Raw genomic sequence first — 13,597 nt, forward strand, 5'->3', positions numbered from 1 at the left:
AGGATTATAAATCAATTTATTGTATGCGAGAAAACTTGCTCAACGGGATGTAGGCAAGTTAGGGGTTTATCTCAGCATTTTTTCAGTTTGGAGGGCTGCTGTGGGGGCAGGTTAGAAACCAGGATAAAAGAACCCTGGACAGAAGAAGAGTGGCTGGAGAAGGAAGCAGCTGGCAGCTGGAGAAGAGAGCAGCTTGGGAGGAGAGACGGAGGAACTTGGGACAAGTCAGCATGTGAGGACTACGGACCAGAGGGAAGCCATGATGAAGCTGACCTCTATTCCCCTGCCTTTTTGGTAACAATAATGTACACTTGTATAACTTTTAACTGTAAATATTGTAATTATTGTTTTAGTCTATATGTAATAAATTATGTATAACAAGCCATTGATTTATCATATAATCTCTTTAATATACGCTTTTTGGCGTGGAGTCTTTGTTTGCTTGCTGAAAAGAACCAGAACCCTAGTAAGAGGGTTGAGGTATATAATTATTAATATAATAGTATAAAACCTACAGTGGTGAGCCAATTACGGAGTATATTAGAGCTCACTCAAATAACAGTACAAACAAAATCTAACAAAACAACTGTCTTCTGCACAAATTCTGCATGTTGAGAGACATGATGTCTTGTGATTTTAATAGAGTAAGCTCTAATACATCTTCTAGGCAAAAGGAGTCCCCCTATAAAATATACTGGATCATTCATCTGACACCCAACTCCTGAATGAAGACAGAATGAAGAGAAACAGATGCTGAGAGAGGAATAGTGAAGATAAACATGATTATTTCAGAAACAATGCAGAATATTTAATTGATTGTATTTAGCTTATATTAAATTTTCATTTTCACAATAGTTCCCCTTTTATGTGGAATTTTCTAATGAGGTGGAAATACATGAGGCATTTTCCTTTCCTGGTATTATTGGCCCGCAGGTGTACACGCCAAAAAATTGAGTAGAACTAGAAAATGACAAGATGAGAGCCTGTGAAGCAGGTAATGGTATGATATGAAAGGATAGGATGTTTCTCACCTTCTCTAATGTTTCGATACGTTGCTTCAAAAGTCTGTTTTCTGTGCGCAGTCGCTGTGTGGAGAAGGTGAGAGCTCAGATAAAAAGGTTGCCATATTGTTTTCATTACTTTCATGGGAAGGTGGGAAGTATTCTGTTCCAGTTAAACAGTAGGGAGTCCTTTACAAAAAAAAGGTACTAACCTTGATTTCAATTTGTTCCTCCATCTCTTTGCTTTTAATGGCAGCATATTCTTTTTCCAGTCTGAAAAAGAAATGGATAGGCAATGTAGCATTAACTTGTTCCTGTATGAAATGTATATTACTTTCAGTATTAACCCTCATATGCTTAAAGGGGTTGCTCACCTTTGAGTTAACTTTTAGTGTTAAACAGAGAGTGATATTCTGAGACAATTTGCTATTGGTTTTAATTTTTTATTATTTGTGGTTATTTAGTTATTTCGTTTTTTTACACGGCAGCTCTCCAGTTTGCAATTTCAGCAATCTGGTTGCTAGGGTTCAAATTACCCCACCAATTGATTTGAATAAGAGACAGGAATATAAGATGCATATGTATTATATGGCCCAAAATCACTGTTTTTGTTTTTGAATTTTCTTTCTGTTTTTGTTTCATAATTTTTTACTTTTACAATTTTGTATCATTACTTTATTATTTTGACTTCACGAATTTATTAGGGGTAATATAGTCTGTAGATATGCTAACATGCTGAGGGTTTATAATGAATGCATTGTCTTTTTCTTATTTATTATTGATCCATTGGGACTCTTCATATGAATGAATCAGCGAATAAATTCGCCTGTCACGAATTTTCAGAAAATTTCCACATTTCGCCGCCGGCTAATAAATTCGCAAATGTCCCACTAAAATCTGCATGCGATTCTTCATCCTAAAGTTTTGTGATATCTTGCACATTTATGAAAACAGATGCTCAACGTTATTGCATATGTCATGCTTAGACTTATTTCCATTTTGTATGTATTTTATGCAGATGTTGCTTAGCCTGCATATATATATGTATATATATATATATATATATATATATATATATATATATATATATATATATATATATATATATAGTCGTGCACACACTTTTCTCACTCATTTATATATATCGGATTGTGTGATTAAGTAACTATCTGAGAGGGATCCCTTCTCCCACGTGTTTTACCTTATATCTTAATTGGTTTTAATGTGTTTAGGGGCATGGTTGTGAATAAATATTGCCTTTTTATTTACTTATTGATTATATAATTATTTCATATTATCCAGGGGCCTTTAGTTAGGGGTTAAGCTATTTTTCTGTAGATATGTCTATATCGATTCTTGTGGACACCCTGACTTTTCAGCCCAGTGTTAATTATTGGAGACTTTGCTTAGTAACTAATTTTGGAGTGCTCGAATATTAGAGGGCCTAACTAGAAAGATGAGTAATAAAAAGCAGAAATAACAATAAATGTGTAGCCTTAAAGAGCATTTGTTTTTTAGATGGGTCAGTGATCCCCATTTGAAAGCTGGAGTCAGAAGAAAAAAGCAAATAATTCAAAAACCAAAAAACAAATAAATAATGAAGACCAATTGAAAAGTTGCTTATAACTAGACATTCTCTAAGATAATAAAAGTTAACTTGTCAACCACCCTTGTAATGTCAACCACCCTTGTAATGAGTGCATGCACTGAAACTTTAACCTTATTTACCAATCCAATGTGGACACTGCTGGTGCAATGTATTAGGTACAAGTTGGATGTGGGCACAACATGCAAGTGAAACCCTGAACATAATGCCCCCCTCAAGACAAGCTTTTATTCCAGGGTCCCTTTATGTCCTGTACTATGCACGGTATGCAGTAAAGCAGGCGTAACTAGCATTTTTGCACAAGGAACAAGAACAGAGTAGCTTTTAAAGATGCAACTACCTTTGTGAATAGTCAACCTTATTGCAATGCACTCTAGTTCAATAATAATGTTAATTAAAGGAATTGTCCACTGTAAAAATTAAATAGGCTGTGTAAATTAAAAACTCTTTGTAATATAGTTAGTTAGCCAAAAATGTAATGTATAAAGGCTGGAGTGACTGGATGTGTAACATAATAGCCAGAACACTACTTCCTGCTTTTCAGCTCTCTTGGTTTCCACTGATTGGTTACCAGGCACTAACCAATTATTTGAGGGGGGCAAATGGGTCATAACTAGTGCCAGACACGGATTTGCGGTAAATTTCCACGTTACGCCACAAGCAAATTAATTTGCGAAACTGCGCTGACAATTCGCCAGAAAAAAATTATTCGGACACTCATTGACTTACTGCCTGGTAACCAATCAGTGGAAAGAAGAGAGCTGACAAGCAGGAAGTAGTGTTCTGTTCTGTTAGAGATCCAGTCACTCCAGCCTTTATACATTACATTTTTGGGTAACTAACTATATTGGAATATTTTATTTTGCACAGCCTATTTACCCAGTTTTTATTTTTACACTGACCTGTTTATTAAATTCCTGAGCTTTAAAAATGTAACCTATAGGCTGGTTAGTGAGAAACCCCACCACACAAAGCCAAGCATGCCTCCTTACCGTTTCATTCTTTTAGGGTTGTACTTGACTTGATATGCCTTCAGAATGAGTTTATCTGGGCAGCTGTCAAACTGGTGAGGGATAACCTTTTGGAAATGCTGAAAAATAAACATTCAGCTAAATAGAATACAAGTATGGGATCAGTTATCCGGAAACCCGTTATACAGAAAAAATAACATTTGGGGGCAGATTTATCAAGGGTCGAATTTCGAAGTGAAAAAAACTTCGAAATTCGACCATCGAATAGGCTAGTCCGACATTCGAAGTCGAAGGATTTTTAAGATCGTACGATCGTACTTTGAATTGAATGATTCGAACGATTTCATCGTACGATTTTACAAAAAAATCCTTTGACTTCTCAAAACTTAGCCAAATACTGACTATAGGTTCTAGGAGGTCCCCATAGGCTAACATAGCAATTCAGCGAAGTGTCGAAGTGAAAGTTTTTTTAAAGAGACAGTGCTTCGATTACACACTTACACACTGTCACAACTACTACTTTTAGTAGTGTACACACAAAGAGGGATTTTTTATTTTTTTACTTTTTCATTTTACCAATTTGTGTTTTTTTTTACCCCAATATTTGAGGGATAACAATAGGATCCTGTACATATAAGGTAGCGCTATTTGCTGATGACACTATATTCTCGATAACTAGACCTCAGACTACATTACCCAACCTATATAAAGAAATACAAGAATTTGTATTAGTATCAGGTTTCAAAATAAGCAATACTAAATCGGAGGCTCTCAATCTTACTCTCGATAAACATTCACAGAAACTTCTCAAACTAAATTTTGAATTCCAAAAAAGGACTTAAATACCTAGGAGTAAGGATCCCCTATACGACTAGACAAACATCAGAAATTAACTACACCCACTTGATATTATCATTACGCAAAGACTTACAAGGGTGGCATAAAACGCCAATATCATGGCTGGGTAGAATATGTTCTATTAAAATGAACCTGCTTCCTAAGCTTTTATACCTGTTTAGAGCTTTACCAGTGCCTCCTCCTAAGAAAGATCTTGAAAAACTACAACAACAAATGCTGGACTTCATTTGGCAACAGAAGAAACATGGAATGAATAAAAACATATGCTATCAATCTAACACTAGAGGGGGTCTAGCCTTCCCACATCTAGAAAACTATAGGATAGCAGCTATATTAGTGCAAATAGCTCGACTTCCAATAATGACAGATGGGTGGAACTTGAAAACCAATTTACCCGCCCCTCATAAAGCAGCGGATCTTTTATGGTTAGAAAACAAACACAGGCCCAGAAGAAATATGAACAACATTTTCATTAAGTATTCAGTCAATACATGGGACAAAGTGAAATCTGCCTTGTATCCACATAAATTGTCCTCCCCACTCACACCTTTGTTACACAATCCTGCTTTCCCTCCGGGGATGAACTCATCATCATTTGCATGATGGACAGCCAACGGAATCACAAAGGTACAAGACATGTTTCGTGACTCTAAGCTAATAACATGGGATACTCTCCAAATACAATATCAAATACCATTAAAAGAACACTACAGATTTCAACAGATATCTCATTACATAGTAAGAGTACTGGGGCAGAAATACCCTAATACCTCATCGCAAACATAAAATCAGTTTGCTTTACACCGAACTCATGGAAACTATTTACCCAAAAGGAAAAACTAAGGCTATGCTCAAATGGGAGCAAAGATTAGTAGACTCTCTAGAGCAGGGGTCAGCAACCTTTATTATTAAAAGAGCCATTTTGCCCCTCTCCCACTAAAGAAAAATAGTCTGGAGCCGCACAACATAACACAGCTTATAAACTTTTTTAACCTTTTTTTAATTTTAACTGTTACAACAACATAATACAACAAACAGAAGTGCATTGTGTATATGCAGGGCTACTTTGAAATAAATTAAACACTGAATAGCCCTATTAAATGCCAGTGTTCTCATCTGTTTAATGTGACTTCTGTTTCTGAAGCTCCATGCTGATCGTCTCTCTCTTGTCTTGAGTGTGTGACCGCGGTAAGGACCATGATGAATCATCTTGCTGTGGCTCAGTCTTGCCACTCCTGGGACGTCTATACAGCCCTCGCACCTGCTGGAAGCTTCTTGAGTGTGCTTACCACGGTCGCACACTCAAGAAGCCACCAGCAGGTGCGAGGGCTGTAAATACGACCTGACAGGCAAAGCCGTGTCGGGCTATTTGTGCGAATATTTAATGAAATTATATAAAATTATTTAAAAGAATTTAAGGCTCCTTATAAGTAATAAACAGGAGGAGTCTTAAATAACATATGCCCAACTCTGAATTCGATATCGAGCTTTCCCAATCAATTGGTACAAAGGGTGAAAAATCAGGACAACTATTTAACAAAATAATTAATTTATTTATATATAATAATAACAAATCAAATTATCACTTCTTTTAAAATTCACCAAATACTTCTTGATATAAACACAAGATAAAATTTATCAACAGATATTAATTGATAAGACCAAAATCATTAATATGGCGAGCATCCACAAGACAATATACACTCTTATTAATACTAAGGTATTGGAATCAAAGGAGGAATATGTGACTGATTCTGATTTGCTAAGGAATTCTGTCCTTAAATTTTCCTATTTCCCCATTAAATCGTTAACTTGGATATCATATATATATATATATATATATATATATATATATATATTAATGAAAAATAAAATGGACCCAAATTAAACAGATTATTCCCAGTTTGCAATTCTGGGAAAATCAATGTTTAGGGTATGACTATAATACACATAGGAATAATAAATATCCAAGCATACAACTTAATCGAGAAAAAGTATAACAAAAATTTATATTTACCAGATGTAGAGTTTTCACTGGCCTGTGATGTCACCCTGATCTCACTTTCTAGATCTTTAAAATCCACTGGTCCTTTTCTTTTTAGTTGAAGAATGAGTCTTCTTATAGTGGAGAGTCTCCAAGTAGTTTTAGATTTCTTTCCTTCTCTTTCTTTCAGATGTAGAGTTTTTCTTCTTCAGTCAGCCCTCCTTTTCTTATCCTCTTTAGTTTCTTTTTCCTTTTTCTCTTTTTTTAATTACTTTTAGTATCCCAGTGTCTCCTAATTTATCCCTCCTTTCTGTCTAAAACTCAACCCCTGGGATTAATTAACTAACCAATTGGAATTGGAGGGTAGTCTCCAAAAGTTAAACTATCACCATCTAATCTAAATATTTTGTAAAATGTCAATCATTTACCCCTGGGCGTGATGTCCTACACTACCTGTAGATGGCACTACTGCTTCAAACATTGTGACCTAAAAATATCTAAAAAAATACATAATAGCCTTTGACCTTTCTTAATTTGATGTTACACATTATTGTTGACATTGCTTCAGACTAGAACAATGCTGTGTAATTCCTTAATACCTTCAGTACACATACAATATACATGTGAACACACTAGCCATTCAAAATTGGTCTGGTCTTTGATTAATTATTACCTTCTCAAACAGGTGTGCTCTATACTGTGGATAGTTTGTAAAATCCTTCAAGGTGTTCTCATCTTATTCACACAGACACCAAGGATTATACAACCTTTGAGATTTGTTTTAAGCACAAAGGCTATACACCTGTGTTAGGAGTCTGATAAAACATCCTTTTCAGAGCAGAAGTTTCTTACCAACTAAACATTAATTTATATAAAACAAAATATAACATTCATTACTCAACACTATATGACTAATCAAATATGCATAATATCAATCATGAATATGTATTCTATTGAGTAAAATAATCATACGTTATCCTTAATAAACCTGAATATTCTTATAGTTAATAATCATCTTATTTGAAAATCCGACAGCCGCAAGACTGAGCCGCAGCAAGCAGGATGAAGAGCCGCATGAGGCTCTGGAGCCGGAGGTTCCCTACCCTTGCTCTAGAGGAAGAAGAATGGGAGAAAATACATAGAACTATGGCAAAAGCTTCAATCAACACATGCATAAAAGAAAATGCATATAAAGTATACCACGATTGGTATTATACACCCCAAAAGCTAAATAAATGGTTTCATATATGAATTTATGTCCGAAAGGATTCGGAGAAATTGCAGATGAAATGTATATGTGGTGGACATGCCCAATGATTAAACGATTATGGAAGGACATATTCAAGACAATAAACGATACTTTGGCTACATCAATACCATCGGACCCGTGATTAGCCTTATTACTACGGAGGCCTGAACACAAATTGTGTGTTTAATTATGTTAAACAACAAGGGGCCTGATAAAAAATCTAAAAATGGAACAGTCCCCCTCCAACGATGCAGGAGATACGAAACAAGATGTGGTGGACTATTGAAATGGAGAAACTTACTGCCCTAATGAATAATAGATTAAATCAATTCAAAGAAGTGTGGAATATTTGGCTATATAGAGAAGGTTTGTTACATAGACAGGTATAATGCTTCAACCACCAAAACTCCCCCCCCCAGTTTTCTCTTCCCCTTTCCCACTATATAGTTCTAATAATATTTGAATATGTTAATACAGTATCTAACTGCATAAAATAACCAAGCTGAGAATGTATGTCAAAATGTTCTTTATTCTTGTCTTATTGAACAAATGTGAGAAACACATTCTATCACGTTTTTTTTGTAAAGCTTTAATAAATACAAAGTTTAAAATTTTTTTTTTATAAATTTAGGAAAGAATTGTAACTTGGTAGTTTGGTGTAGATAGATATATTTACCCATTTTTGATTTGCCAGTATCTGCTCTAATAAAGCTTAGTTTTCTAGGGTAAACCTACTGTTAGTGGAGTGTTTGGCCTTGAAATCAGAAGTATGCCGTTTTGTGGAGCGGTGCTTTGGAAATTTGGTAGTGTACTGCTTAGAGATTTTTATCTATACAAGTGAGAAATCTCAATAAACTTTATATATATTGGTGTGTTCAGGAGACCTAGAACTTAAATTATGTTTCTGATATATGTGATTGTACTATGTGAAATATGATTGTTTTTCATTTTATTAGACACTAAGACGCCTATATCTTTTTACACAAATGGAATTACACCATCTAGCATATTTTGAAAGCTCAGGTTGTCCTGAAAAAAACAATATATTGTTTTCTTGGGTAAACTAACCCCCCCCCCCCCAGGAAAGGCCCTTAAAGTGAAAGAGTACAAAATGTCTAAAAACTGCTTGGCAGTAGATGTTCGGATTTAGGACAAATTGGGTGGCAGGGAAAGGGTTAAAATAATTGTTGCTCATAAATGGTCAGGGTCGGACTGATTCGCACAAGCACTGTGTTCCAGTCACGGCAGGAAAAACTTCTGACATGCAGGGTGCTCCTCTGGGCCAGGGAGACCCACAAGAGCTGGGGGCCCACCAGGCTTTTTCCTGGTGTCCGGCCAGCCCAGTCTGACCTGTTAACAGTTATTTAGTTTTTAGTCTATCCAGGGAGACCATATATGACCGTTTTTTGTGTTTTTTCGTGGGTTATAGCGTGCTCTCTTCCATTTTTCTAGTTTTGTCTAAAAGGAGGGTCCAATCTTGGCTAAAAATTATTTCATTTTTCTCTGTAATAATAAAACAGCAGCTTGTACTAGATCCCAACTAAGATATAATTAATCCTTATTGGAAGCAAAACCATCCTAAGGTCTGAAGATCCAAATTACAGAAATATCCATTATCAGGAAAACTCCAGGTTCTGAGCATTCTGGATAACAATCCCATAATACATAATCATCCATGGATATCTGTATGCTCCACCCTTTCCAGAGCAGCAAGTGCTTCACAGAGAGCCAGCAGAATGAAGGTGAACAGGTGGAGTCATGTGCATATATTTATAGAGCAAATGATAAACATTGCCTTATCTATAACATATACTATTTTTGTCTTGATTCAGTGTAGCTAGTTATTACTGGGCCCTACCGCAAATAATTTTTCAGGCCCCCAAAATGTTTAGAGGTTGTCCCAAAAGGTAGATCGGAATCTACCAGTAGACCTTTAGTTGGGGATCAGTACAGGGTCGGACTGGCCTGCCGGGGTACCGGGAAAAAACCCGGTGGGCCCCGGCCTTGGTGGGCCCTTACTTTGGTTAAAACTTGTGCTGGCTTAATAAAATAATTATATTTGTACTGTGTGGTCCGGGTTAAGTAAGCGGGGTGGGCCTCACTAAATCGGCCCACCACCTCCCGCTGCCTGTGTCCATCCATTTGCTTCCGCGTTCGGCCCAGAGATGCTGATGATCCTGCGCGTCGTCTTGCACGTCACGTGACCCAGCCTTGCGTCCTGCACGTAAATTCTACGTTACAGGCAGGGTCCAGGAGGCAGGCAGTAAGCAGCCAACGTAAAGCTGTCCCCCCGCATGCATAATTAGGTGTGGCTCTCGACTGACAGGCTACCGATCATGGAGCGCATTCTGGACTGGTAGTAGGTAGTACTGACCATGGCCCTGCAAGTGCGATCATCACATCAGTTCAGCAGCATCAGCACAGTGCCACAACTCCATGTCCCAACTGTGCACAGTGCACTGGCACATACCTCGTAACCTACCTAAGCTAATTTGAGGACTTTGAGGATTCTAAAACCTCCTAAAACCTCCAATTGTTAACCCCTTGCTGCAGCTTCACAAAAGGTGGCACAGTTACCTATTCTATAAATGTTCTATGTGTCACAGGATGGGGGATGAGACAAAAAGTTGCAAGGGGTAGTACACCTTTATGTTACATTTTATTAGAATGGACAAATTCTTAGCAACATTTCAATTGGTCTTCATTTTTTATTTAGTATAGTTTTTGAATGATATGCCTTCTGACACCAATGCCTGGTTACTAAGGGAATTTAGACCCTAGCAACCAGATCAATGCTGAAATTCCAAACTGGAGAGTTGAACAAAATGCTAAGTAATTAAAAAGCCACAAATAATAAAAAATGAAGACCAATTGCAAATTGTCTTAGAACAGGGGTCAGCAACCTTTATTATTAAAAGAGCCATTTTGCCCCTCTCCCACTAAAGAAAAATAGTCTGGAGCCGCACAACATAACACAGCTTATAAACTTTTTTAACCTTTTTTTAATTTTAACTGTTACAACAACATAATACAACAAACAGAAGTGCATTGTGTATATGCAGGGCTACTTTGAAATAAATTAAACACTGAATAGCCCTATTAAATGCCAGTGTTCTCATCTGTTTAATGTGACTTCTGTTTCTGAAGCTCCATGCTGATCGTCTCTCTCTTGTCTTGAGTGTGTGACCGCGGTAAGGACCATGATGAATCATCTTGCTGTGGCTCAGTCTTGCCACTCCTGGGACGTCTATACAGCCCTCGCACCTGCTGGAAGCTTCTTGAGTGTGCTTACCACGGTCGCACACTCAAGAAGCCACCAGCAGGTGCGAGGGCTGTAAATACGACCTGACAGGCAAAGCCGTGTCGGGCTATTTGTGCGAATATTTAATGAAATTATATAAAATTATTTAAAAGAATTTAAGGCTCCTTATAAGTAATAAACAGGAGGAGTCTTAAATAACATATGCCCAACTCTGAATTCGATATCGAGCTTTCCCAATCAATTGGTACAAAGGGTGAAAAATCAGGACAACTATTTAACAAAATAATTAATTTATTTATATATAATAATAACAAATCAAATTATCACTTCTTTTAAAATTCACCAAATACTTCTTGATATAAACACAAGATAAAATTTATCAACAGATATTAATTGATAAGACCAAAATCATTAATATGGCGAGCATCCACAAGACAATATACACTCTTATTAATACTAAGGTATTGGAATCAAAGGAGGAATATGTGACTGATTCTGATTTGCTAAGGAATTCTGTCCTTAAATTTTCCTATTTCCCCATTAAATCGTTAACTTGGATATCATATATATATATATATATATATATATATATATATATTAATGAAAAATAAAATGGACCCAAATTAAACAGATTATTCCCAGTTTGCAATTCTGGGAAAATCAATGTTTAGGGTATGACTATAATACACATAGGAATAATAAATATCCAAGCATACAACTTAATCGAGAAAAAGTATAACAAAAATTTATATTTACCAGATGTAGAGTTTTCACTGGCCTGTGATGTCACCCTGATCTCACTTTCTAGATCTTTAAAATCCACTGGTCCTTTTCTTTTTAGTTGAAGAATGAGTCTTCTTATAGTGGAGAGTCTCCAAGTAGTTTTAGATTTCTTTCCTTCTCTTTCTTTCAGATGTAGAGTTTTTCTTCTTCAGTCAGCCCTCCTTTTCTTATCCTCTTTAGTTTCTTTTTCCTTTTTCTCTTTTTTTAATTACTTTTAGTATCCCAGTGTCTCCTAATTTATCCCTCCTTTCTGTCTAAAACTCAACCCCTGGGATTAATTAACTAACCAATTGGAATTGGAGGGTAGTCTCCAAAAGTTAAACTATCACCATCTAATCTAAATATTTTGTAAAATGTCAATCATTTACCCCTGGGCGTGATGTCCTACACTACCTGTAGATGGCACTACTGCTTCAAACATTGTGACCTAAAAATATCTAAAAAAATACATAATAGCCTTTGACCTTTCTTAATTTGATGTTACACATTATTGTTGACATTGCTTCAGACTAGAACAATGCTGTGTAATTCCTTAATACCTTCAGTACACATACAATATACATGTGAACACACTAGCCATTCAAAATTGGTCTGGTCTTTGATTAATTATTACCTTCTCAAACAGGTGTGCTCTATACTGTGGATAGTTTGTAAAATCCTTCAAGGTGTTCTCATCTTATTCACACAGACACCAAGGATTATACAACCTTTGAGATTTGTTTTAAGCACAAAGGCTATACACCTGTGTTAGGAGTCTGATAAAACATCCTTTTCAGAGCAGAAGTTTCTTACCAACTAAACATTAATTTATATAAAACAAAATATAACATTCATTACTCAACACTATATGACTAATCAAATATGCATAATATCAATCATGAATATGTATTATAAATATGTAAAATAATCATACGTTATCCTTAATAAACCTGAATATTCTTATAGTTAATAATCATCTTATTTGAAAATCCGACAGCCGCAAGACTGAGCCGCAGCAAGCAGGATGAAGAGCCGCATGAGGCTCTGGAGCCGGAGGTTCCCTACCCTTGTCTTAGAATATCACTCTCTGGGTCATACTATGGGATTCTGTCATGATTTTATGGTGTCGTTTTTATTTTTAAATTACACTGTTTGCAAATAATTACTCTACATGTAAAATTTCATCCCTGAACCAATAAGTGTAATTAGCTGTAATATTGGTGTGTAGGTGCATCTCAGGTCATTTTGCCTAGTCATGTGATTTCAGAAAGAGCCAGCACTTTAGGATGGAACTGCTTTTAGATAAACTATTGATTTTCCAACTCAATGTAACTGAAGTTGTTGTAGTGGGATTTTTAACTATTGAGTGCTACTCTCGTATCGAACAGGGTTACCTTCCCATTTTTCTGCTGAAGCGCTGCTGGGGGGGGAAGGGAAGTGGGTGATATCACGAGTACAATGGTGTTGTATGGTACTATGTAATACAATGGTTTTGCTATGTATCAGGAAGACGTCATCCGTGCTTGCTATCCTCACCTAATATGTACACGTCATTACTTTATCAGTCTCATTTAAGCTGCAGCTGTGGTGTAAGGGGTCAAACATATTTTCTAACACATGCATGGATACACATTTTACATACAAGATTAGTCTTAAAGGGGTGGTTCACCTTTAAGGTAACTTTAAGTATGTTATAGAATGACTATTTATAAGCAACATTTCAATTGGTTTTCATTATTTTTTTTTTATAGTTTTATAGTTATTTATTGTTATTGCTAATTTGTATTACTCATCTTTCTATTCAGGCCTCTCCTATTCATATTCCACTCTCTTATTCAAATCAATGCATGGTTGCTAGGGTAATTTGGACCCTAGCTACCAGATTGCTTAAAGGGGACCTGTCA

At 36.1% G+C, this 13,597-nt stretch overlaps 1 pseudogene; it reads right to left on the reverse strand.

Moving 5' to 3' along the window:
• Positions 1-13,597, reverse strand: part of evi5l.S — a 166,513-nt pseudogene that overhangs the window by 65,604 nt on the left and 87,312 nt on the right.

Source organism: Xenopus laevis, chromosome 3S (assembly GCF_017654675.1).
Source record: "Xenopus laevis strain J_2021 chromosome 3S, Xenopus_laevis_v10.1, whole genome shotgun sequence".
Lineage (NCBI taxonomy): Eukaryota > Metazoa > Chordata > Amphibia > Anura > Pipidae > Xenopus > Xenopus laevis.